The 24942-nt window shown below is 38.2% G+C and overlaps 1 long non-coding RNA gene across 6 annotated transcripts in view; it reads right to left on the bottom strand.

Annotated features, from left to right (window-relative positions):
• The window catches only part of LOC147349237 (uncharacterized), a 47115-nt gene that overhangs the window by 10986 nt on the left and 11187 nt on the right, over positions 1-24942 (bottom strand). For 3 of the 6 annotated variants that reach the window (XR_015150328.1, XR_015150332.1, XR_015150333.1), the window contains exons 2-5: positions 19311-19491; positions 17965-18005; positions 12792-12889; positions 12351-12633 (exon numbers count right to left, since the gene is read on the bottom strand). This is a non-coding gene — a long non-coding RNA (uncharacterized LOC147349237). The remainder of the gene's footprint in view (positions 1-12350; positions 12634-12791; positions 12890-17964; positions 18006-19310; positions 19492-24942) is intronic. The other 3 variants (XR_015150331.1, XR_015150330.1, XR_015150329.1) reach the window with 3 other exon arrangements.

Here is a 24942-nt window from a genome sequence, read left to right as displayed (position 1 = left end):
AGGAAGACTGGCATGCCACAATCCATGAGGTTGCAAAGAGTCAGACGTGACGTAGCAACTGAACAACAGCAAACAACCGAACAGTGTGAGACATTACAAACAAATAGATGGTTAGTATTTTAAATATAAGGAAGAGGATGCTACTTACAAAATATAAAAGATGAATGAGTCACAAAGCCCCCCACTTTGGTGATAACATCAGTGGGACTTGAAAAGTTAGTACTGTGCTGGTGAAAAAACAGCCGTATCACTTTCAATCCTTAATATGAAACTAGCTTTCTTATTCCTCTGAAAATGTTTAACGTTGTAGTCTCACTTCTAGAAGCCTGGTGTAGGGAAATAATCAGCAACAGGAACAAGGATTTGTTTGTAAACACAGGAGCACCTAGATGCCTAACAATGGAAAAATGGCCCAAGTGAAGTTTGGTATATCTGTAAAGAGGAACTATCTAGCAGTTATTAAAAATCATAGTTAAAATAGTAACATTAAAATAGCAAGTGAAAAGAATATATACAGTATGTTTTCAACTATATTTTTCCAAAAGCACAAAAATATTGGAAAGAAATATACCAAAATGCCTTAAAAATAAAAAAAGAGATAGAGAGGAGGTGATAGCAGAGAAATGGTTTGAGGGTGAGCAGTGAGGAAACAGGCGCTAGATAAAGGGAACTAAGGCTTTAAACACCTACTGCGTGCTGATTCAGCTTTAGGGTCACATGTCTAGCTATTCAGTGGGCGCTCCCAGCTTCTTCCAACTTCAAATTCAGTATGTTCCAAACTGAACTCATCTTCCCCCCAAAACTACCCTAGTTTCATGTCTGTGTTGGTAAATGGGACCACCACCAAATCCAGAAACTTTTGAGCTTTTATGACTTTTTTTTTTTTGGTCAGTACTGCTCAGCTTGTGGGATCCTCGTTCCCCAACCAGGAATGGAACCCAGGCCCCCTGCACTGAAAGCATGGAGTCCTAACCGCTGGACGGCCAAAGAATTTTCTGAGCTTTAACCAGTCTTTCCTCTCTCCCTCACCCATGAGGCACTCTCCTTGCCCACTGTGGCACTACATTCAATTGATAACCTACCGTCACTCACTTGTATGCCCATTCCCCCACGGCCCCACCACTGTCTCTAATCTATCCTTTGAAATACAGTCCAAGGGATGTTTCTGATGTGCAAGTCTAATTATGTCAGTCTTTCCTTTAAGACTTTTTCTATAGATTGCTGCTGCTACTGCTAAGTCGCTTTAGTCGTGTCCGACTCTGTGCAACCCCATAGACGGCAGCCCACCAGGCTCCCCCATCCCTGGGATTCTCCAAGCAAGAACACTGGAGTGGGGTGCCATTTCCTTCTCCAATAGGGAAAGATTGCTACTTTCCCTAAAATAAAGTCTAAACTTCTTAATGCGGCTTGCAAGATCCTCTTCAAGTTAGTTTTCAACACACCCCTTTTGCACACCACGGCCCATTGATACTTCCTGCTCTCCTGTATGTACCCTCCTCTCTCTGGCTATTTGTGGGACTTGAAACACCATCTCCTAGCTTTCTGGTTAGACTGTTTCAAACCTTTAGATCTCAGCTTATATCCATTTACCCAAGCTCAGGTTAATAACCTTCTTATGTTCAAGCTGTTCTCCATGGGTCTGCAGTGCCTGGCAAAATCTGGCACACAATGTGCTCTATATTTGTGGGGCTAATTCACATCACCAAGAAGTTAATTTATCCAAGGACATATAGCTAGTAAATGGTGAGTCACAATTTAAGCCTAAGTCTCTCATAGCACACTGAGCAGAAAATGGGGCCTCTTGGGGAGGTGAATTTAGACAGCAGCCACTCTAGAGTTGATACTGAGGAGGGCTCATCATGCGCCTGCCCAGTGCTATTCTAAACCCTTTCAAAGTATTACCTCATTTAATCCTCCAACAACCCTACAAGATAAATAGAACGATTAGCCCAGAAATTCTGGAGGGGGAGACAGAGTTGCCTAAGCCCAATCAAAGAATCAGAGAGAACCAGAGGAAGGCTTTTAGTCCAGGAGTATGTTAGTCAAATGCCAGGAAGTAGCCATCATTTTATCACTTTAGTATTAATAACAAGTTTTAGGACTGGTTTTAGAGAAAAGCAAGGTAGGTAAGATGACCGAAATGGAGCCTTCTCTAGAGCTTGCCATCCTATTACACATACACACACACGCACAAACACACACACACGCATGCACATGTCTTGGGTTGTATCTCGCATGTGCTTGGTTACAATGCTTGTGGAAGACGCCACCGTTGTGCTTTTTGGTTCTGTTGAATACAGCAGCATCTTACAGGTACAACCACACCTACTGTACACTGGAGGGCAGAGTTAGGGAAACTTGTCTTCTTTTTGCTTATCCATATTCTCTAGTTTCCTATAACACATATATATTGGTTTGGTTCAGTTCAGTCGCTCAGTCATGTCCGACTCTTTGCAACCCCATAAATCGCGGCACGCCAGGCCTCCCTGTCCATCACCATGCTCCTCTGTCCGTGGGATTCTGCAGGCAAGAATACTTCGTGTGAGATGAGTGCAATTGTGCAGTAGTTTGAGAATTCTTTGGCATTGCCTTTCTTTGGGCTTGGAATGAAAACTGACCTTTTCCAGTTCTGTGGCCACTGCTGAGTTTTCCAAATTTGATCACCTCTCCTCAAAATTATTATATGTTTGGAGTATTTTATTATTATAATATTACTCACTTCTTCAGTTGCATAAGAGAGTAAGCAATTTTCTACCGTTTCACAACTGCATGTTAACATGCTTTCTAACTTTTGCTCATTTGGTGGCAAAAAGTAACTTTTAGTTTGCAATTTCATGTTTTTCAGTCAGTTCAGTTCAGTCTCTCAGTTGTGTCTGACTCTTTGTGACCCTATGAATCACAGCTCGCCAGGCCTCCCTGTCCATCAGCAACTCCCTGAGTTTACCCAAACTCATGTGCAGCGAGTCGATGATGCCATCCAGCCATCTCATCCTCTGTTGTCACCTTCTCCTCCTGCCCCCAATCCCTCCCAGCATCAGGGTCTTTTCCAATGAGTCAGCTCTTCACATGAGGTGGCCAAAGTATTGGAGTTTCAGCCTCAGCATCAGTCCTTCCAATGAACACCCAGGACTGATCTCCTCTAAGATGGACTGGTATTGGTTATAGAGTAATAAATGAAGCAAAATTAAACAAGGATAAATATCCTCCAATCAGAGTTGGTACTCAGAGCTCTGAGGGCTCAGTCCTCCCAAAACCTTCACCTTCCTTGAGCATAGGATGGAAATGCTAAAAAAAGAATCAGAGGACCTCTGGTACAATTTTCCTCTTTTGCATCCTCTGCTTTATCACTGAGCAAATGGATAGACTCAATACCTCATGAAAGCTTTCTCTGTGCATCAAAAACTCCAAGCTATAATGTTAAATAGTAACAACAATAATAATGTATCTGAGGCTTGTACAAAATAAATAGATTGGTTGTTGAGTGACTATTGACCCAAAATAAAAGGATTTAAACAAAATGCTTCTCAGAATATCACTCTATTTTCCATTTCTTCAATGTAATCCTAAGTAAATTATACTGTAAAAATCATATTTTCACTATATACAAAAATAAATGAAAAGTGGATATATAGACCTAAATATGAGACCTGAAACCATAAAACTCCTAGATGAGAACATAGGTAGAACACTCTTTGACATAAGTCAGAGCAATATTTTTTGGCTATATCTCCTCAGTCAAAGAGAACAAAAGTAAAAATAAACAAATGGGATCTAATTAAACCTAAAAGCTTTTGCACAGCAAAAAGGGAACCATCAACAGAACAAAAAGACAACCTACAGAATGAGAGAAAACATTTGCAAATGATATGACTGACAAGAGGTTGACAACCAAAATATACAAACAGAAGGCAATGGCACCCCACTCCAGGACTCTTGCCTGGAAAATCCCATGGATGGAGGAGCCTAGTGGGCTGTAGTCCATGGGGTCGATGAGGGTCGGACACGACTGAGTGACTTCACTTTCACTTTTCACTTTCATGCATTGGAGAAGGAAATGGCAACCCACTTCACTGTTCTTGCCTGGAGAATCCCAGGGACGGGGGAGCCTGGTGGGCTGCCGTCTATGGGGTCACACAGAGTCGAACACGACTGAAGTGACTTAGCAGTAGCAGCATACAGCTCAATATTTTAAAAAAATTTTTAAATGGGCAGGAGACCTGAATAGACATTTTCCCAAAGACATACAGATGGCCAACAGGCACATGAAAAGATGCTCAACATTGCTAATTATTAGAGAAATGCAAATCAAAACAAAAATAAGATATAATCTCACACCTGTGAGAATAGCTGTCATCAAAAAAATCTACAAATAACAAATGTTAGAGAGGATGAGGAGAAAAGGGAACCCTCCTAACATTGTTGGTGGAGATGTAAATTAGTACAACTACTACGGAAAAACAGTACAAAGGTTCCTCAAAAGAGTAAAAATAGAACTACCACGCTGCTACTGCTGCTAAGTCACTTCAGTCATGTCCGACTCTGTACGACCCCATAGACAGCAGCCCACCAGGCTCCCCGATCCCTGGGATTCTCCAGGCAAGAACACTGGCGTGGGTTGCCATTTCCTTCTCCAATGCAGGAAAGTGAAAAGTGAAAGTGAAGTCGCTCAGTCATGTCTGACTCTTAGCGACCCCATGGACTGCAGCCTACCAGGCTCCTCCGTCTATGGGATTTTCCATATGATCCAGCAAATCCACTTCTGGGTATCTATCTGGAAAAAATGAAAACTCTAGTTTGAAAAAAATACATGCGCCCCAATATTCATAGCAGCACTATGTGCAATAACCAAGACATGGAAGCAACCCAAATGCCCCTCAACAAATGAATGGATAAAGAAGATGTGGTGTGTATGTCTGTCATAGAATATTACTCAGCCATAAAAAAGAATGAAATTCTGCCATTTGCAACAACATGGATGGACCTTACTGAAATGAGTTAGTTAAAGACAAATACTGTATGATATCATTTACATGTGAAATCTAAAAAATACTACAAATGAATGTATAATAAATGCAGAACAGAATCAGACTCACAGATATAGAAAACTAACAGTTACCACAGAGGAGAGGAAGCCGGGAGGGACAAAATAGAGGTATGGGATTAAGAGATACAAACTATACAAACTACCATGTACAAAACAGATGAGCAATAAGGATATACTGTATAGCACAGAAAAGTGTAGCTTTTAAATTTTAATGGAGTATAATCTGTTTTAAGACTGAATCACTATGCTATACATCTGAACCTAATATAATATTGTAAAGCAACTACACTTCAATTTTTAAAAATTTTATTCTTATACACAAAAGCTTTTAGTAAGCTTTCTTTTAAAGGCATATGGAATTGGGTTTGTTTCTTTCTTAACTCATATACGAACAATATTCTTGTGTATAATAATCTTGTGAACCAAGTAGGTATTAAAATTTTTAGGGTCTGAATTAAAATCTCTTTAGGACTTTCCTGGTGGTGCAGTGGATAAGAATCTGCCTGCCAATGCAAGGGACGCAGGTTCCATCCCTAGTCCGGGAAGATTTCACGTGCCGCAGACCAACTAAGCCAGTGCGCGACAACTACTGAGCCTGTGCCCTAGGGCCCGAGAGCCACAACTACTGAACCCGTGGCTATAGCTACTGAAGCCCAAGTGCCCAGAGTCTGTGCTTTACAACAGAGAAGCCACCACAATGAGAAGCCTGAGCACCACAACAAAGAGCAGCTCCTCACTTGCCACAACTAGAGAAAACCCCCCCCAAAAGCAACAAAGACCAGCAGCCAAAAATAAAAACATAAATAAATATTTTTAAGTCTAAAAAAATGAAATATCTCTTTAACAAACGACCTCCTGTAACATCTCTTTATGTCTTGGCCATCATCTTCATCATCATCATCACTGCAAACGTCTAGATTGAACTTGAAGTTTACACATCATTTCTATACAAGTATCCCTCTCCATACTTGCCCCACTAAGCCCTCTTTGTTACTCAGGAAGAAACTGAGGTTCATGGAGGCCGAAGGACTTGCTTAAAGTACACAGCTGCTTCAATTACAGAGCAAGCCCTCAACCTCAAATCTGACAGCTCTACATTTGTTGTTCTTTATTCTACCATACTGCTGTTCATTTCGGAGAAGGCAATGGCACCCCACTCCAGTACTCTTGCCTGGAAAATCCCATGGATGGAGGAGCCTGGTAAGCTGCAGTCCATGGGGTCGCTAAGAGTCAGACATGACTGAGCGACTTCACTTTCACTTTTCACTTTCATGCATTGGAAAAGGAAATGGCAACCCACTCCAGTGTTCTTGCCTGGAGAATCCCAGGGCCGGTGAGGCCTGATGGGCTGCCATCTAATAGGGTTGCACAGAGTCGGACATGACTGAAGCGACTTAGCAGCAGCAGCAGCAGCAGCTGTTCATTTCCTTACCATAACATGCTGTTCACCATAACATGTTGTTTATGTTACCAGTGGTGGCCTTTGGCTTGACCTAAAAATTTTAAATTAAACCTTTGAGAAACTGCCTTTACCACAATCCCTAGAAACCAACCCAGGCATATAAGCTTTGTCAGAAAAAAAAAAAAAACCCTCCTATCTTATTTCATATCTGTCCACCCTTTTAAATCTAGTGCTAAACCTTAAGGACATGCCTTTGAAAACTCAAAATTGGCAGAGAGAGAGAAAGTAGGTTTTAGAGAGTTTTCTCTGTATTACAACTGATGGGAAAGCAACATTTGTCTCTATCCAATCACTAACATTTAAAAAGTTCTTTGAAAACAAGCAGTATGAACAAAATGTTCTTTTGGGAAGAGGCTAATACAGTCACGTCTGACTCTTTGTGACCCCACAGACTGTAGCCTGCCAGGCTCCCCTATCCATGGAATTCTCCAGGCAAGAATACTGAAGCAGGTTGACATTCCCTTCGCCAGGGGATCTTCCCGACCCAGGGATTGAACCCAGGTTTCCTGTATTGGAGGCAGATTCTTTAGCTTCTGAGCCATCAGGGAAGTCCTTAGGAAGAGGCAAGCTTAGGCAATAGAGGGTAAGGCAATACACAATAAAAAAAGCAGACTATGGTGCTAGAGGGAAAGTCTGGATTTCGGGGTTTCAAACGTGTGAGGCATCTTGCCTGAAGAGTAAGCACATAAGAGCTACAGCATATGTCTGCCTAAGCATGTTGCATGTAATGTTTGGGGCATATTTATACTAAAAATTATTCAGTGTTTACATGAAATTAAATGTAACTGGGCACCCTGTATTTATCTAGCCACCCTACCCAGGGGCTGGTCCCCAAGGCAGCCTTGAGCCAGGTACAGAACATGCTTGTTTGGAGACGTTCCTGATAAGCCAATAACTGGAGCTCAGCTGACATGAGACATCTGAATTAAGTCCTTGGTTGTATATATACATGTCTATTTCATGTGTTTTATCATCCACTTGGACCTTTTGTCTTTGACTGAAAGTCTCTATAAACTGTGCCTGAATACCATGGCGTTAATCACAGCCTCCTGAAGTATTTTTATATTGTGTGAAATAAATGCCCATATACTTAGGAGTTAAAGTAAGAAATACTCGCCACAATATTTAGTTAAAATTACAAAGGGAGTATAAATTAAGCCATCATTTTGTTAAAGTGTATATTGTAAGTCTTATTTAATTTCCCCATGTTCTTAGATGTGTGTTTGTGTAACTGTTGTGTCAAGACTTTCACTGATAAAGTATTTCAATTAGCTGGTAAAAGAATACATTTAAGGAGTTGCAACTGATGTACATTTGGGCTAAATACCTATCATCAGAGTTGTTTCTCACCTGAGTTGCTCTTACTGATGCTATGTTAACAAGTGGCCCTGATCGCTGGCAATAGCTCACTTAACATGCTCATGTTTGCGTGGTAATCACATAAAGAGAGTGACTAACTAGTACTTGGAAAAGAACCTGATACTAGGTTTAGGCTGAATAAGTTATAAGGCCACTTTGTCATCTCTGGAAGCCTTGTTCCCAAGTCATCAGGATTTTAACACGGGACTGATTTGAGACCAATTGAGAGATTAAATGACACGGGGTGGGTAGAGGGGCATTGAAATAAACTGGTGAATTGAAGGTGCTGAGTCACCTGCTCTCACGCTCACCCACCCCCATGTTTCCAGCCACTTGCCACTAGCTCCCTGGGTGCTCAGGGCTTATCACTTGGGTGTCATCTTACAGACAAAAATGGCTGAAATGAGCCAAAAAGGGCAGGAAGAGTGGCAGCTGTCATAGTAGCCGTCATTGATATCATAGTGAGGAAATTCAGGGCAGACACGTACAAGGAAGTAAAATCTCCTTCCTCCACCAGCAGTCTTTTCTGTCCCTGGATGGTTTGTGTGATGATTGTATCATTCTTCAACCATCTCCTACCACCGTCTTTTATAATCATGAAATTACCGTCAACACTTTTTTCCTCGCAAGCTATTTATTCTCTACCTCATTTTTTTATAACCTCATAATCTCAGTTCACAGAAATGACCAAAGAATTCTCAAGATCTAATTCTATCCCGCTGCTTTTCCCCAAATCATCTTAATGTGGTATTCTGGGAAATTCAGGGAGCACATGCTTGTCAAAGAAACGTAGCATTTCTGTGGCAAGGCAAGTAATCTCTCTTCTTTGTAACTCAGCATAAGACCTGTATTTAAAAATTCAAGAAGAAAATGTTCACAGGGCTCAATTTCATGACTTCAGCAGGTCAACTCAAGGAATGGGCAAATTATATCTTTCCTACAAAGTCATCACGGGAAACCTGAGATGGCCACTCTGAACAGCCTGGCCTGTAGGAAGTTCAAAGAATGAAATCTACTCCATGTCTTACATATGTTCCATGTTTATAAGAAATTTCATTGCTGAGAACTTTGTAGAGTTCTTCCTCCTAGCTCTGCTGAATATAATTTCCTTGAGATAGTGGGTCTAACAATATGGTAAGAAAAAGTCAATGGTCTCTAAAAAGGCTACTTTCTATTGTTCAGGGTCTCCTTGTCCGGTCCCATGTAATAATCTTAAACCCAAATCAATGTAGCTAAGTACTCCCATGTACCTCCAGAGAATGCAGAGCTTTGAGAGGGGGAATTTTATAATACAAATACACTTAATATAATTTTGAATAGACAATACATTCCCATTGTACAAAAGTTAAAATGACATAAAAAGGCATGCATTGAGAAGCTGTGCTTCACCACTTTTTCCCATCCACCCTACTAATTCCTGATGCCCCCTAGAGGTAAGCATGTGCATTTGTTTCTTTGGGGGGGTCTTTAAATATTTTTATGCATATTCAAGCAGACATTATTAATTCTCCTATATTTTCCTATCTAATTTTCCTATACTTCATATACAAAAGGCAACACATGCTATACATATTCTTCAGCTTGCTTCTTCCATAGAGAAATACACCCTGGAGATCATTTCCTATTAATAGATAGTGAGCATTTATTAAAACCCCGTAAAGCGTCCTTGTCAACAGACACTCAAAATGTTCCTTAACTCTTACCATCACAAACAATGCTTCAGTGAACAACTCGTCTATGTGCTTTCATATACATACAGATATATCTGTAGGATACATTTCCAGAAGTGGGACTTCATAGAACGTTTATTAAATACCTCCATCTTACTTAACAAAGAGTAGCCTGTACTTCAGTTTGCGCTCTCTTCACTATTTTATGAGCTTTTGGAAGGCATGAGCTGTGTTTCATTGGTCTTTGTATCCACAGCCCCTACATAGTACCTAGCATGTTAATGCAAAATACAAACTAAACTTCCTCATGTAACTATATCCTTAAGAACATTAAAGGAACCCTCAACTTAAAAGGCTGAAATCTAGGGTGTAAATTAAGAGGCACTTCCAAGTTTCTATTTAAGGATAAAAATGGGACTTACAAGATACCAGGCCAGATGAAAATACTGACTAAGGAGTAGGAGTTTCAAGGATGAGGATGTGTCTTCAAATCCAGTGACTGGGACATGTCACATAAGTGTTCTGGGCTATTTGAACACAGAGAAGCTGAATAGTAAATGGAGACGATTTCTGGAGGACCCCTGCCTGCTGAAGACCAGTCAGGAGTGACTGAGACCAGCCCTAACTTAAAAGCCCGGCCCAAGATGCAAAAAAACAAAAAGGTTAAGTACACAACTGGCTGAACAGATAAAGCAACTATACTCCAATAAAAATTACTTAAGAAAGAATCTGAACAAAAAGAGAAGTTGTGTTACGGCATGTGTGTGTGTTTGATATGATTCTTCTTCTCCTCCATCTCCACTCTCATGATAGCCTGTGTGAATGACTCCTGATCCTACTCTGTGACCCACCCCCACATTTGTCAGGAGCCTGCCAGCAACTTGTGGTGAAAGCTCAGACCTGGTCCTAATGATGGCAGCTGCACCTCCCAGCTCATTCCCTCACCATCCCAGGACTGCCCCTGGCCAGCCATCGCTGCTGCCCCAGCACACAGCCCACAGGAATGTTCTCTTTCTCCATTAGGCCTTCACGTACCATTGCAGCTGCCACTGAACTATGTAGAAAAGCCACGCTTGAAGAGACAGGATGGCAGGCGAGTGTGCCACACACAGAACTCCCCTCAGCCCTTGTCAAAATACCTGCCTCTCAACAGTGAGTGAAAGTAAATTGAAAGGCCATCTTTGGTTGTATCAATAATGTGACAATATCATTCAAAAATTGTAAATGTGTTTTTATCTAGCACTTTTACTTCAAGCAATTAATTCTACCAAAATTTATAAAAATTCACAAAATACACATATGTTTGCTAAACTATTATTTGAAAAAGCCTAAAAGAAAACATTTTAAATATGCACTGATATGTGTACATTAGATCCATAATATCATATTATCTGACACCCTGTGCAACTTCTAGGAGAATGGGGTAGACCCATGTATAGGGCAACATACAGCCAAAATACATTGCTAAGTGAATAAAAGGAAGTTCAGAAGAGTAAATATATTGTATGATGTTACTTGAGATTTAAAAGAAGATACACTTGCTTGTGAATAAAAAAATGTCTGTCAGAGGCCTCCCTGGTGGCTCAGTAATAAAGAGTCTGCCTGCCAATGCAGGAGACACGGGTTCGATCCCTGGTCAGGGAACTGAGATTCCCACATGCTGCAGAGCAACTGAGCCCATGAGCTGCAACAATTGAGCCTGTGCTCTACAGCCCGGGAACCACAACTACTGAACCCACATGGTGCAACTGCTGAACCCCACTTGCCCTGGAGTCTGAGCTCCGCAACAAGAGAAGCCACGGCAATGAGAAGCCCATGCACCACAGCTGGAGAGTAGTCCCTGCTCTCCACAACAGAAAAAAGCCCAAGCAGCAACAAAGACCCAGTACAGCCATAAACAAATGAATAAAATTATTGTTTTAAAGTGTCTGTGAATATATGAGAGGGAGTTTCTTGGAGGTCCAGTGGTTAGGACTCAGCGCTTTCACTGCAAGGGCTGAGTTCAATCCCCCGTCAAGGAGCTAAGATCCTGCAAGGCATGCAGCAAAGCCAATATATATATATATATATATATGTGTGTGTGTGTGTGTGTGTGTGTGTGTGTGTATATATATAAAACTATTATTAACAGTTATTCACCAGGGAATGGGGCTTCCCAGGTGGCACTAGTGGTAAAGAATCCACCTGCTAATGCAGGAGACATAAAAGATATGGGTCCAATCCCTGGGTCAGGAAGACACACTGGATTAGGAAATGGCAACTCACTCCAGTATTCTTGCCTGGAAAATCCCATGAGCATAGAGAGGAGCCTGGTGGGCTACATTTCATGGGGTTGCAAAAGAGTCGGACACAACTGAGCATACCAGGGAATGGGATTGAGTATGAGGGGGCAAGGGGGAAAGAGGGGAACATTTTAAAACTTTATATCCTGTTTGTATTGTTTTTATAAGTAAAAAGTTCTCTCACAACCAATCTATTATTTCTTAGGTTGCTATGGTATATAGCATACCCCATAGCATTTTATGGGGTTTAGCAACCATTTTTGAAATTTTGGTCATAGTGAATAATGACCACTTTAAAAATCCTCCTAAAGAGTTCTGTGTGGCTGAGGGAAAAGCTATGGTTGATCTCAGTTGAGGCTCACAGACACAACTACAACTTTATGGATGTACACTCAAAATCCAAGTCACACAGAGAGGTTAGTGAAATTTCCTGTGGTTTCAAAAATCCAGGTGTTGAGCTTTCAGATTGTTGATGAGATTAGCAATAATTTTAATATAACTCGATCACCCCCAAACTTAGAACTGACACTTACCTACACTCCTCTTTCAAGGGATGCATTTTAGCTTTTGCATTGTGTTTACAATGAGATTTCCCATGAAGTTAACTTTAAAAACTATGAAAAAAATTGATCATATTTTACAAAATCAGGGAGAAGTGAAGAAGAAAAGATGCTCCCATATTATGCAAGTGTCCTGTTGCTAAAGAAGAGACTGCTCAAGGCAGACATACACCAAGCAGTAGGTTCTGCGATTTGGTTTTTCAAATCCTGATCAGTGGAGCCATTCAATCTGTGTCTGATCCTGAAGAAAGAAAACCTGAGATGAAACAAGAAAAAGAGAAAATGTCAAAGCAAGAAAAAAATTGACAGTACAACTGACAATAGATCCAAATATAGGTTCCCTTGGGGCAAGGCTTTAATCAAGCTTGAAAGTAGCAACATTTCATTTGGAATATCAATTTCCAGGTAACCTACCTTTTCCAAGATTTTCTGTTGCTAAGATGATGACATCTTTGGTTACTAATCTAACCAAGTTTTCCAGTGTCAAAAGTTTTATCAATTAGTCTTTGTCTCTGCAATACAGAAAAAGGAAGTTGTAGGGTACACAACATTAATTTAAATGCTTTATATGATTCTTCTTTTCTCTGGAATAGTATTTTGTGTTTGCAAATGTACCTACTTCTCTTGGTACTAACATGGTAGGTCTATATTAGAAGCTAAATAAGACAGGCAAACCAAGCAAACAGACAATTCATCTTGCTGTAATTATAACCACATCTAGTTTATGGAAGTAATGCAAGCCTGAAATTCATAAAAAATCTTAATAGATCTTTAGAACCAAAGCACACTTTTCAGGTTAGCCCCAAAACTAGCCCCAAATCTTCCCTCGTAGCTCAGTTGGTAAAGTATCTGCCTGCGATGCATGAAACCTGGCTTTGATTCCTGAGTTGGGAAAATCCCCTGGAGAAGGAAATGGCAACCCACTCTAGTATTCTTGCCTGGAGAATCCCATGAACAGAGGAGCCTGGCAAGTTACAGTCCATGGGATCACAAGGGTTGGAAACAACTTAGCGACTAAACCACCACCATCAAAACTTTTGAGAACGTTCATTTTACAACTGAATGCTAAAGCACAATAATAACCTTTGAGATTAAAAAAAAAAGAAAAGCAAGAGAGAGGTTGAAAGAACTCAGGAAGGAATAATAGAAATTAAGAGAAGTAAATAAAACAGTAAATATATCAATAACTGTAACTTTGCTTGCCTAATTCACTTATTACCAAGCAATTTTGTATGTGTCCTCAGTTACTCAGTCATGTCTGACTCTTTGCAACCCCATAGACTATAGCCTGCGAGGCTCCTCTGTCCATGGGATTTTCCGGGCAAGAAATACTAGAGTGGGTTGCCATTTCCTACTCCAAGGGGCCTTCCCAACCCAACCAAGCAAATAATCTTCAATTATAAAAATAAGTGTAACTATTTGAGAAATGTTTACTTCCACAAAGTAGGTTCTAAGCATGTTTGGTAATTTAATTTTAAATATATGTTATTGTATTTTGGAGTTTTAAGGCACTGGCCTCCAATATTTAGATCAAGGAATCTAGAAATAAATTATCTCGATAACTAATATTAAGTTGTCCAAAGGCACATTGCTCAAATTATTAGAAAGGTATGGCTGAAAGTATATTTTTGAACTCAATTATCTAGATAACTTGCACATAAATATCCAACCAAAATCCACAGAGTTGGGATATCTGTATATTCCATATACACCTGTTTTAATATACAGTTTTTTCCTTTGAACCACTAATCAAGTTTATTATGTGCAACTTCTACAATATAAGTCTATTTGCCCCAATGTCTTAGCATCATAGGACCCTCTCATCAGAATATTGGTTAGATTCCCTAGTGTGAATCACTTATCCAGTTGCTTGCCTGATTATTCATGTGTTTTTGAGATTTGTGAAATGCGGCAGATAAACAGGTTTATGCTGTGTGCAGCTTGGAGGGCAGCCAATGTCTGTCTGACTATCCAGTGTATTGACTCTCCTGCCTCAAATCTCTCTCATACAGAGAAGCTGTATTTTAAGTCTAAAATCAGTGTAGAATGCAATCCAGGAATGTCACTGCAGAAAACAGCAGGTGCTCATCCACTCATTTGCAGTGATTCTTGCAGAGAAGAAAGTGAATCAATGATTCACCCAGTGGACAAAGAAACGTCACAGTGAATATTTGGAATAGAAGTCAAATGCGGGAAAAGAACATTCTCATCTAAAAATGTGCTCTTATTTTAGAAAGGAAAACCTCCCACAAGAAAATCAGGAATTCTGCTGAAGTGCTCTGATTGTAACTGCAGTAAGCAATAGCTCCCTTCTCCCTGCTTCTCCTGTTTTATTGCTTTTGTGTTGTACTTCTAAAATAAATATCAATAAATCATTGCAGTTAGATACTCTAATATAGACAGAAATGTACTTGACTCCCTACAGTCATTACAATTGGAGGGGACTCTGATTAGGATGCTTTACTTAATTAAGTGATATCGTCTAAAGAGAGTTCTTCCCTCCATTTTCTGTTTAACAGTCTTATAAAACACCAACAGAGGAAATTCATTCTGTTGTTTGCTTTCCTTATTGTAAATGGTTTCTTCTCATTCATAGTTTACAGAAGATGTTGTGTTAATGAAACGGCTAATAAGCCAAAGGCTGTGGTTCAGCTACACACAGAGCCTTGTTCAAAGCAGCCCAAGCCACATTAGACTTGAGAACATTTTCTCTCTCAGCCCTAGAAATGTATTCTAAAATTTATTTTTACAGCATCTGTAACCTAAAATTAAGATGATTCAAAAGAACATTTTTTCCTGAGAAATCACACTTCATCTGGTCTATACAGGGTTCAGCAGAGACCTTCAAAATCTGTTTCTTTGGAAAAATAGAAAAAAGATGGGCAAAGAATAAGCAGTCCTTATGTATAAGATGTTATTTGTGAGGCACTTTAATTTTACTGAAAGAAGTCATTAAATTTGGATTGCCAATACAAATATGATTATATATGTTTTCTAAATAAAATGTTATTATGTTGCAACTGAACTCATCCATTTATTGTTTGTTTACCTAGTGCTCAAACACATGTTTTATTCATAGATGTCTGGGAGAAAAAAATTTTGCTTGATAATCACACCAAGCATATTTAACAAAAGCGATTCTCCTTTTATTAGTGAACAAGTTTAAGCAGAATGATTTCATTTTTTTTTTCCATGTGGTTAATTCAGACTTGCAGAATCCTCAGTATACAGCTTTTGTTTCTCCGCCTGCTGGCTTTTATGCCTTTAATGTATGCATGCCTATCCACTGATGGGAAAATATCATTTCCTCCAAGTCTTCCTTTTTCCTTCTTGACTATACTCTCAGTTGATTTCTGGTTTTGGTTAGATTTCACTAGCTACTTCTGTCAAATCATATACAAGACAGTCAAACTGAATCCCAGTAAAAAGTTCACTATCCTGTTGGAGATTTTAAACTCTCTTTCACTGAAGTGAATGAGAATTCTAAATATATTTACTTATCCCTTTAAAAATAAATATCTGTATTCTAAAATAAATTTAAAATGTTAGAAAGTAGTCAAGAAAGTGAAGATTTATTAATGTCTATGAAATCATTTTCATTAACAAATAAAACATATTAACAAATGTTTTTACATTTAGCAACTTTCTATTAAAAAGCAACATAAATGTAAATACTCTCTTAAATGAAAAACCTTACAATATATATTTTTGCCATAACACAACATGTAGCTAAAATCATTTAACGATCTTCAATTTTTAAATTCATTTGAGTCTCAAAATATAAATATGAATATTAATGAATCACATACAAGGGGCTTTTAATTAATTTCTAATCTATTAAAGAAACTTTAAACCATTGCCAAGAACCTGAATTAATTCCTGGCTTGTATATAGTTTGGTCATTTCTCAGGCAAAATAATAATAGCAGTAATAATAATCCACAATTAATAAATGAGTTAATTAATGTTATATGACTCTAAGGTTTTGGTTTTAAACTGCATAACACTAGCCCTGCATAAAACCACTACCTGAAAACATTCTCAAGTTATATAGATTTTCTTAACTCCCAACTTTAATCAGCTTTACCATAGAAAACCAAAGAAAAACAATAAAACAATGTGTCTCTGGACATGTTACCCAAAATGAATTCTAGAAGTTGCTTGTAACTGCTTTTATTTTTTTTTTAAGGATACTCTTTATTAAAGATTAACCTTACATTAGTTCTAAAGTTCATTAGATATTAGTTATTTTCTAATTTTGTAATGTAGATAATTTTTATAACCAAAAGTTTAGTTAGCCTACTTTCTATTAAACAAACTTCTTTATAGATTTTCTTAAAGCTCGTCATTTAAAAAGGTGCCTTTGTCCTGAAACTAAACATATGACATTCCTGTCCCCTAGGAAAATGTTTAAAGAATTGAATAACAGTAAGTAAATTCTGTTAGAAATTTTATTCCATCTTCCCTGCATTTGTTTACTTTTAAAAAAATAATTTTTAAAAATAAAGAAGGTGGCTCTTTTCTTAAGACTTCAAGATGAATGAGAATCGCGTCTAATGAAGTACCACTGAAGAGTAGCTGCTGAGTCTGGCAAAAGAATGTGAGTCCCATTTTACGTGAACCAATTATTTTTATCAAATGACGTTTCTATCTAAATTGTTTGCTTTAAGAAATAACAATGTTAGAGATAAGCAGAGTTATTTTAATATGCGTTTTAGAGTATTATTATTCTAATTCCTATAAATCAAATTAACTGCAACGGAGCCCATTTCAGGCTGTTATTTATTGAAACTGCTTTTCATGGAGCAGTGAACATTTGCAGCGAATGCTCCAAAGCTGACAAGCAAATAGATCAGATTTTTAAAATGTAAACACAAATATTGCTATGCATTGAATAGGCTCTATAGTCAGAAAAAAATTTACATCCTAACATAGTCTTTTCTTGTACTTGTAAGATAAGCATTCTAAAGTATTTCTCATCAAAGCTATCTGTCTCTGTAAAGCAGTAGAAAGAGTAAATTTCCTGGAGAGAACTCAGCTAAGAGATACCCTTGGTCGATCAAATCTGTACCAAGAAGAGCACAAAGAAAAACATTTAGTTTTAAAGAGAAGATAATTCTTTGAAACTATTTTTTTTCTTTCTACAGAAATAGATAATGAATGCTCAAGAAAGAAAATATTCAGCAAAAAGCTTTTTGGGGGGAACAGAGAGAAAAAAAAATCTTGTGTGATGTGATAGGAGAAAGTATAGAGACTGAAACAAATCAAACAAAAACCAAAAAACAGTCAAACTCGGACTGTATCCTTCTAAAGCATGTCTCCTTTCTGCAAGAGATGACTGCAGTCTGAGGAGTAAATTACTGCTGACAGCGAGTTGGACTTTATAAACATAGGAGAAGGGATCATCCGCTCCTTTGGAAGACAATTCTCTTATTAATAGCACCAGTTTCAGAGCTATTTTTGCCTCTAAAAGGGGCACCTGCTAGACATTTACAAATTACCTTTAATAAGGGAGAAAAACTTATACACCATTGTCAAGACGTATATATTTCTGACTCCAGTTAAACATTTTTAACAAGCCATCTTACCAATGTTTTGAAGCACCTCAGTGGCCCCGAGGGAGTTCTACCTTTAATGCAAAAAGACAACGAAGAGCCGGACACACACCCAAAAAATAAAATTATAAAGTAAAATCAAACATAGGACGCACAGGGAAAAGAAAAGGGAAACACATGTTGTTTATAATGAACAAACCATGAACTTCATGAAAATATAGCAAAAGCAATATTCGTGCCCTAGCAGAACAATTCCTGATGTATAATAAATGAAAGAAAAGTAAAACTTCTAAGTAGAATCAAGCATTGAGTAAACTGTAGAAGTATAACAGTGTTAACTACTGCATATTCTTTTAAGACATAGTATGATATAAATGTTAATGCAGTTAACTTAGTTCAGCATTCTGTTAATATAAAAATAGCCATAATGTAGTACTTCATTATTTGTAATTAATCATTCATAAAATAATGACTCAACAGTCCAGGAGAATCCCGGTCACGTTTCACAAGTACAGTAATCATACATAAATCATATAAAAACTCAAATTCATGTTTTAAATGTTATTTTCAAAATCAATATTTTTCCTCATGTTTAAACACATATAAAATCAAACGCCCCCAGCTTAAAAAAAAAAAAGTAACTAAGATTATCCTCCTAAAACACAGGTCAACATTTGGGAATTTTCAAATCTTATTTTCATAGCAATAAAAAATACTCATTGAAAAGAGCAACTGAAATACATCATATATTTTAATGACTCAAATATTTATTTCTAGTCCTTTTTGCATCAAGGCTGTGGGAAATTTGTATTATGAAGATCAGATGGTGCACTGATGTAAGAAATGTTGCAAAGCATTCTGTTGATTGGTTCTAATTAACTGCAGTGCTCTTGTGTTCTCAGTTTTAGCCGGCACACACTACACAATGCCTTTTATTTTGCTTTGAATGGATTTTTACTTAAAAACAGCTGATCTCAATATCCAAAGCATTTTTGGCTTTTTTTTTTAAATCTGTTAAATTTTTCTTGCAATATTTTCTTTTCAATTTTAAAAGATAAATTTGAAAATATTTCGAAAGCAGAAAGTATAATCAGTTAAATTAACACCACTCGTGTGGTCTTTCACATGTATTTTGCATGTTCTATAGTACGTGATTACATTCTCAAACCACATTTCAATTCCTCTTTAAAAGTTATACATCTGAGTGATGGTTTAAGCAGGAAATTCTGAAAAGCAATTTAGAGCATGCTGCTAATTTTTAATTTTTTTATTTTTGTAATCAGTCTACTAAATAGAACAGAACTAAAACATGGGAGCGTGAGCAAGAAATGGGAAGGATTCCAGAACTAAAAGTATTAAACAAAATTCTTTACACTCACCTTTCTCTGATGATTTAAGCTCAAGCAGCCCTGACAGAGAGTGTCATGAATTTTCATCAACTTCACACATGTCATACATTTAAAAACATTTTGATTTGTCCTGGGCCCCCTGCATGTCTCTGGAGCACAGTAACAGTGCTGAGCTGTTTGGTAGGGATAAACCCTATGAACTCCCGGAGCCCTGGAAGATATATTACTAATGTAAACAGGCCCTTAAGTGGGGGAAGAAAAAGATCATTAAATAACTGGAAGCTTCCAAGGAAATGCAGAATTTAAAATAAGGAAAGTATTACTAGAAGCAGTGCATTTTCATAATATTTAAGGGCCACAGGTTTATCCATACATTAGTTTTCTGAGAATATACAGTTATCTGACCTGAGAATCATTTTGGAAAGGAAAATCCACAACCTAAAAATCGAGCTAAATTATTACCTTAACCTAGTGGACATTGAAAGTGATTAGTCATGTTTTTGTTCACATGAGGATAAGATGCGATTCATTTGAGCAGAAAGTCCACAGTTTCAAAATGGCTAGCAATATCCTGATATTTCTAGGAGGAAAGCTGTGTTAAATGCAGTAAAATAAAAACAGAATTTTGCCCTAAATAACACATCTGGGATTATCTTCCAAATATTTCTGTTCCTTTTAAAATTGTGAAAAATCATTCAGATGAAGAAATAAACAGCAGGAGAGGTTAATAAGTGTGAACAAAGTCACAAGTCATAGAACAATATAAACTCAGTAGCATTACAAATAACTTACACTGTGCCCTCACTTTATGACTGAGAAAACTGAGACTCTAAGAGAAGAAAGTGACTCCCCCAAGGTCCTACAGAGGCTAGGAAACACAACTGGAGACACAATTGGCAGCACAATGTCTATAATACCATAGAGCCTTTCAGCACAGTAACAGGAATGGCAGCTCAGGTGGATGTCAATCACACAACCAAGTAAAACAATGAGCAATGCATCCTTGACCCTAAAAGGAATATGCAGTGCATACAAAATTAACCAACCATCTTTACCCAGTGTCAACAGTTATTTTTCTTTCAAAGGTGCCTCTTTGGAAGCTATCTTTATGCCTTTATTCTTTCCAGGATTTGAGGATTTCTATCTATTTAATGAAAGGTAGTTCTCGTTAGCACTCTTACACCAAGCAGGCAGGTAAAAACAATTATCATATGGTCTCATTGTCACTAATTTGTCCCCACTTCCAATCCATTGTCCAGTCTACTGACAAGATGGTCTTTCTAAAATGCACAACTCATTATGACTGAATTTTTTCTATGGCTTTCCGTGTGCTACAAGATAAATCTACATTACTTAGTTTAGCATTCAAGGGTCTTCAAAATGTTTAGCCAGAACCATGCCTTCAGTTTTACTCCTGACACTCTCCTTACACTTTCTGCTTCAGGAATACAAACTAGGTATGACTCCCTAAACACAACATGCTCTTCACTGCCCCCAAGCCTTTGCACAGGCTGTATCTTCCACCTGCAATGCCTGATAAACTCTGCTCTTTCTCAAGAGTGAGCCCAAGTCTTACTTTTTCTCCTCCTGCTGAACATAGATGCCTCTTCCCATGGGATTCTACTGCATTTTTGCACAGACCTCACATTACTCCACTCATCACATTGAACTCTGTCTAAATACATGACTGTTACCCCAAACACATTGTTTTTGAGGTCAGAGACATAGCTTTTTCTCCATGCCGTACTTTGCCTGGTGTAAGCCCTCAGTGAGTATTCACTGACTGAATGAAAAAAATCAATAAACAAACCACCATATTTTTTTCTTGTCACTAATCACCTAGTTCTTCTATACAAGGTCTAAACTGGATGTACACTGAAAACAGGATATTTGCGTCAACCTCTGTTTTTGGTTTCTATCCACTGTTTGTTTTAAGCACAATTTTATAATCACCCTCTCACCATAGAAAGCTACTTTTGGCATGAAGGTGGTGACAAAATACCAACTCCTATCTAACTGTGAATCAAGAGGAGAACTCTTGGGTAAACCGTGGGTCACCAATATTCGAGATATGGCATAGAAGAGTTGGTAAATGACAGTTCCTTTTATGGCTCCTTTTCTTATTAGAAACACAAGTTGAAGGATTTTCCGTCACCCCCTAAAACTGAAAATGCTCATTTGGATAAAAACTGGAAGTGATATCAGTATCTTCATGCCAAGTGAGTGCTTTAAAAGAGGATTTTTAGTCTGAAACAAATGGAATTTAAATCTGAGAGTCCGCTTATTCAGGGTTCTATTACTGTTTAACTCCTTCCAGTCTTCCTCATCTTGCTGAGAAAATGCTGTCCAGATACTAATGTCCTCTCCAAGCCTGCTCAGCTGAAGTGGGGGACGTCCTTGGTACATAAGCACATATTTTGCACTTGAAATAATACCCTCACACTCATTGATAAAAGGCTTCATATTCAAAATAGAGAAGGATGTGCCAGTATGGTCTTCCCTTAACATGTATAACATCTTGAGCAGACTCCAAATCAACGAAGAGTGACTCCAGTAGAAGCTGTTTGGGCCAATAAAAGGCACAGGGCATCCCAACCCTGAACCTACTTCCAATGTTTTGATTATTGCCCCCACTGACTTCACTCCAGGGTTCCATTCTGCCCCAGAGCTACAGTCACTACTCAAACGTGAGGGGTGCTCACTAAGGACTAGAAATTGGGAACACAGTAAACAGTAGCCATTGTGCCTGCATAACAGATTTCTCCTGGTCTTTGACCACCTTCCTTAGAGCAGCCCTCTCCATTCTGAAGGAGATCAGCCCTGGGATTTCTTTGGAAGGAATGATGCTAAAACTGAAACTCCAGTACTTTGGCCACCTCATGCAAAGAGTTGACTCAGTGGAAAAGACACTGATGCTGGGAGGGATTGGGGGCAGGAGGAGAAGGGGACCACAGAGGATGAGATGGCTGGATGGCATCACTGACTCGATGGACGTGAGTCTGGGTGAACTCCGGGAGCTGGTGATGGACAGGGAGGCCTGGCATGCTGCGATTCATGGGGTCGCAAGGAGTCGGACACAACTGAGTGACTGAACTGAACTGAACTGAACTGTGGCATTAATATTAACAACCAAAGTGAGTTCTTGATTATTTTCTGGTAGGTGAGACCACACTGGCCAGTTCCCACCCCCACCCTTTAACGAATGATAGGATTTGTGACCTTCTGGTCTCCTCACCACTTCAGAAGATGACTACTCTTTAGAATTGTAAAAGTCTTGAATGGCGGGTGTGCCATAGAAAGTTTAAGGCTGGAATGTAAAAAAGAGATTAACTCTGTGGATTTTCCAAGTCATTAATTTTTAGGGTTCATCTTGTGTTACATCTAAGCTTTGGGGGTGGTGTTTGTTTTAAACATTACAGCATTACCTAAAACAGTTTTCTTGTGAATAGGCAGAGAAATGTGAGTCAGAGATTTCTCTCTTGCTGGCATAGAATGGGGACACTTTTCTGTCAATCTGAATCAAACCCACATAGAATTTTAACAATTTTCTGTTCACATTTATAAAAAGGAAATAAAAATGTTAATAATAGTCCTTTATTTTTACATTTACATATATCAGGAAAAAATTATAACCAGGGATATAGTTTCATAAATTTATTCATTTAGCAAACTTATTGAATAACTATTATTATTCAATAACTATTATGTGCCAGAATAACTATTATGTACACAGGTGTTGACTAACAGCAGATATACAAAATGAAATAAAAGAATATGGTTGTTTTGACTTTCCTGGTGGCTCAGCTGGTAGAGTCTGCCCGCAACGTGAGAGACCAAGTTTCGATCTCTGGGTTGGGAAGATACCCTGGAGAAGGAAATGGCAACCCTCTACAGTATTCTTGCCTGGAGAATCCAATGGATGGAGAAACCTGTTAGGTTACCATCCATGGGGTCACAAAGAGTGGGACACAACTGAATGACTTTACTTTTGCTTTCGCTCTACAGCTCTAAATTCAAGAATGTGAATTGTGACTGTTATCACATCACATAAGCTTAAAATTTCCTTTTGTCCACTTGCTATCTGTTCTCTTGGAAGAAAAACTTCTCTGGCAAGAAGTGTTAGTCAATATGGAAAATACTCATTCGCATAAATTCCAACTTTTAACTTAGAAAGCAAGAAAAATATATCTATGTCTCCAACTTGGTTGGGACCAGTTGAAAGTTCCTCATAAACCCATAAATGGACATAGGCTTTGGTTTCCTTGAGGGTTTCTGAAATGAATCCATTACATTAAAATGGCTCTTAGTAGCAAAAGCAAGTAATGATTTGCATTATAAGCTAATAAAATGGGGGATTAGGCATATCTGTACAATAAGATCTTTTTTATTCACTTTTATAGAGATTCTCTCCCTATCCCTGCTTAAATGAACTTGGAAGATTATTCACCATTCAGTATTGTTTAAATTATAAGGCACCAAGCTGTCATCTGGTTTTTAAATATTTTTCCCCTTTGGTAATGTAGATGAGTAATGTCTATCTCCATTCTTTAAGAATACACTAATATAATGACAGTCTAATTTTGAAAAAAAATTAGTTTTTCTTAATATCTCACAGCTAAAGATTTCCTGACATATTAGAAACAGAATATTCTTCCAAACTACACTTTTCCAGCCATCTTGAACATTCATAGTTCAGTGAATTGTACTTTTCATTCCTATTCAAGAAGTGCTACAAGTCCTCTCACATAAGTAAATCTCCTGGAGAAGACTTCATTGATGAAGTCAGTGTACTTGTCACGGTGTTAAGTCACTCAGTCGTGTTCAACTCTGTGTGACCCCATTGACTGTAGCCCGCCAGGCTCCTCTGTCCATGGAATTCTCTAGGCAAGAATACTAGAGTGGGTTGCCATTCCCTTCTCCAGGAGACCCACTAGATTGGTCATGGTATTCACCAGTAAAAGTGATGGCTTTTATTGTCAATCATGATAGTTATAGATCCCAGAGTCATTTCCAATGTAAAAGTATGAGAAAAGGGCCTATCCTGCAGACAAAGGGAACCTAGAAAGTTTTGTTTCACCCTTTTGACTCTTTCATGCTATATTCCTAGATTTTACATCATCAAGGAAAGAAGGAGAGAGATGTATTTTGCTTTTGCAATTATCCTATATGCCAAATACCTGCTTGTTTCAATTTAAGAAAGCAAGAAAATATTTTTATATCTTTCAATTTCACTTTGCTCTGAAAGTTGAGTACTTAGATCTTATCAAATTAGCAACAATTTCTCTGGTAAAACGAATGTGAAAAGCCAGAGGTTCGTTCTATGGACAGGAAGTGATAATTCTCAAAATTTTATTAAAAGCTCTTGATTTATTTCCCCTATACTATCTGATAAGGGGCACTTTTCCTGATCATTGCTCCCTGTTAGTAACGAAAATCCTATTTCTGTCTGTGGCAATTTTCAAAACTGAAGCTATCAAAGAATGCACTTACAACTTACTTTCCAAGGAAACTGCTTAAGAGTTCCTGTACCTAAGTCACTTCTTAATATTCCCCTCCCTGACTTTCCTACAAGTGAATTTTCCCAGAGGAATTTATTATATATATGAAGAATTTAGAAATGGACCTGCCTGCTGCCACTAAAGTTCTCCCAGTTCCTTCTAGC

Source organism: Bos grunniens, chromosome 21 (genome assembly GCF_055505025.1).
Source record: "Bos grunniens cultivar Pamir isolate PY7600 chromosome 21, Bosgru_T2T1.0, whole genome shotgun sequence".
Classification (NCBI taxonomy): domain Eukaryota; kingdom Metazoa; phylum Chordata; class Mammalia; order Artiodactyla; family Bovidae; genus Bos; species Bos grunniens.
This window is presented reverse-complemented; position numbering and strand designations above follow the sequence as displayed.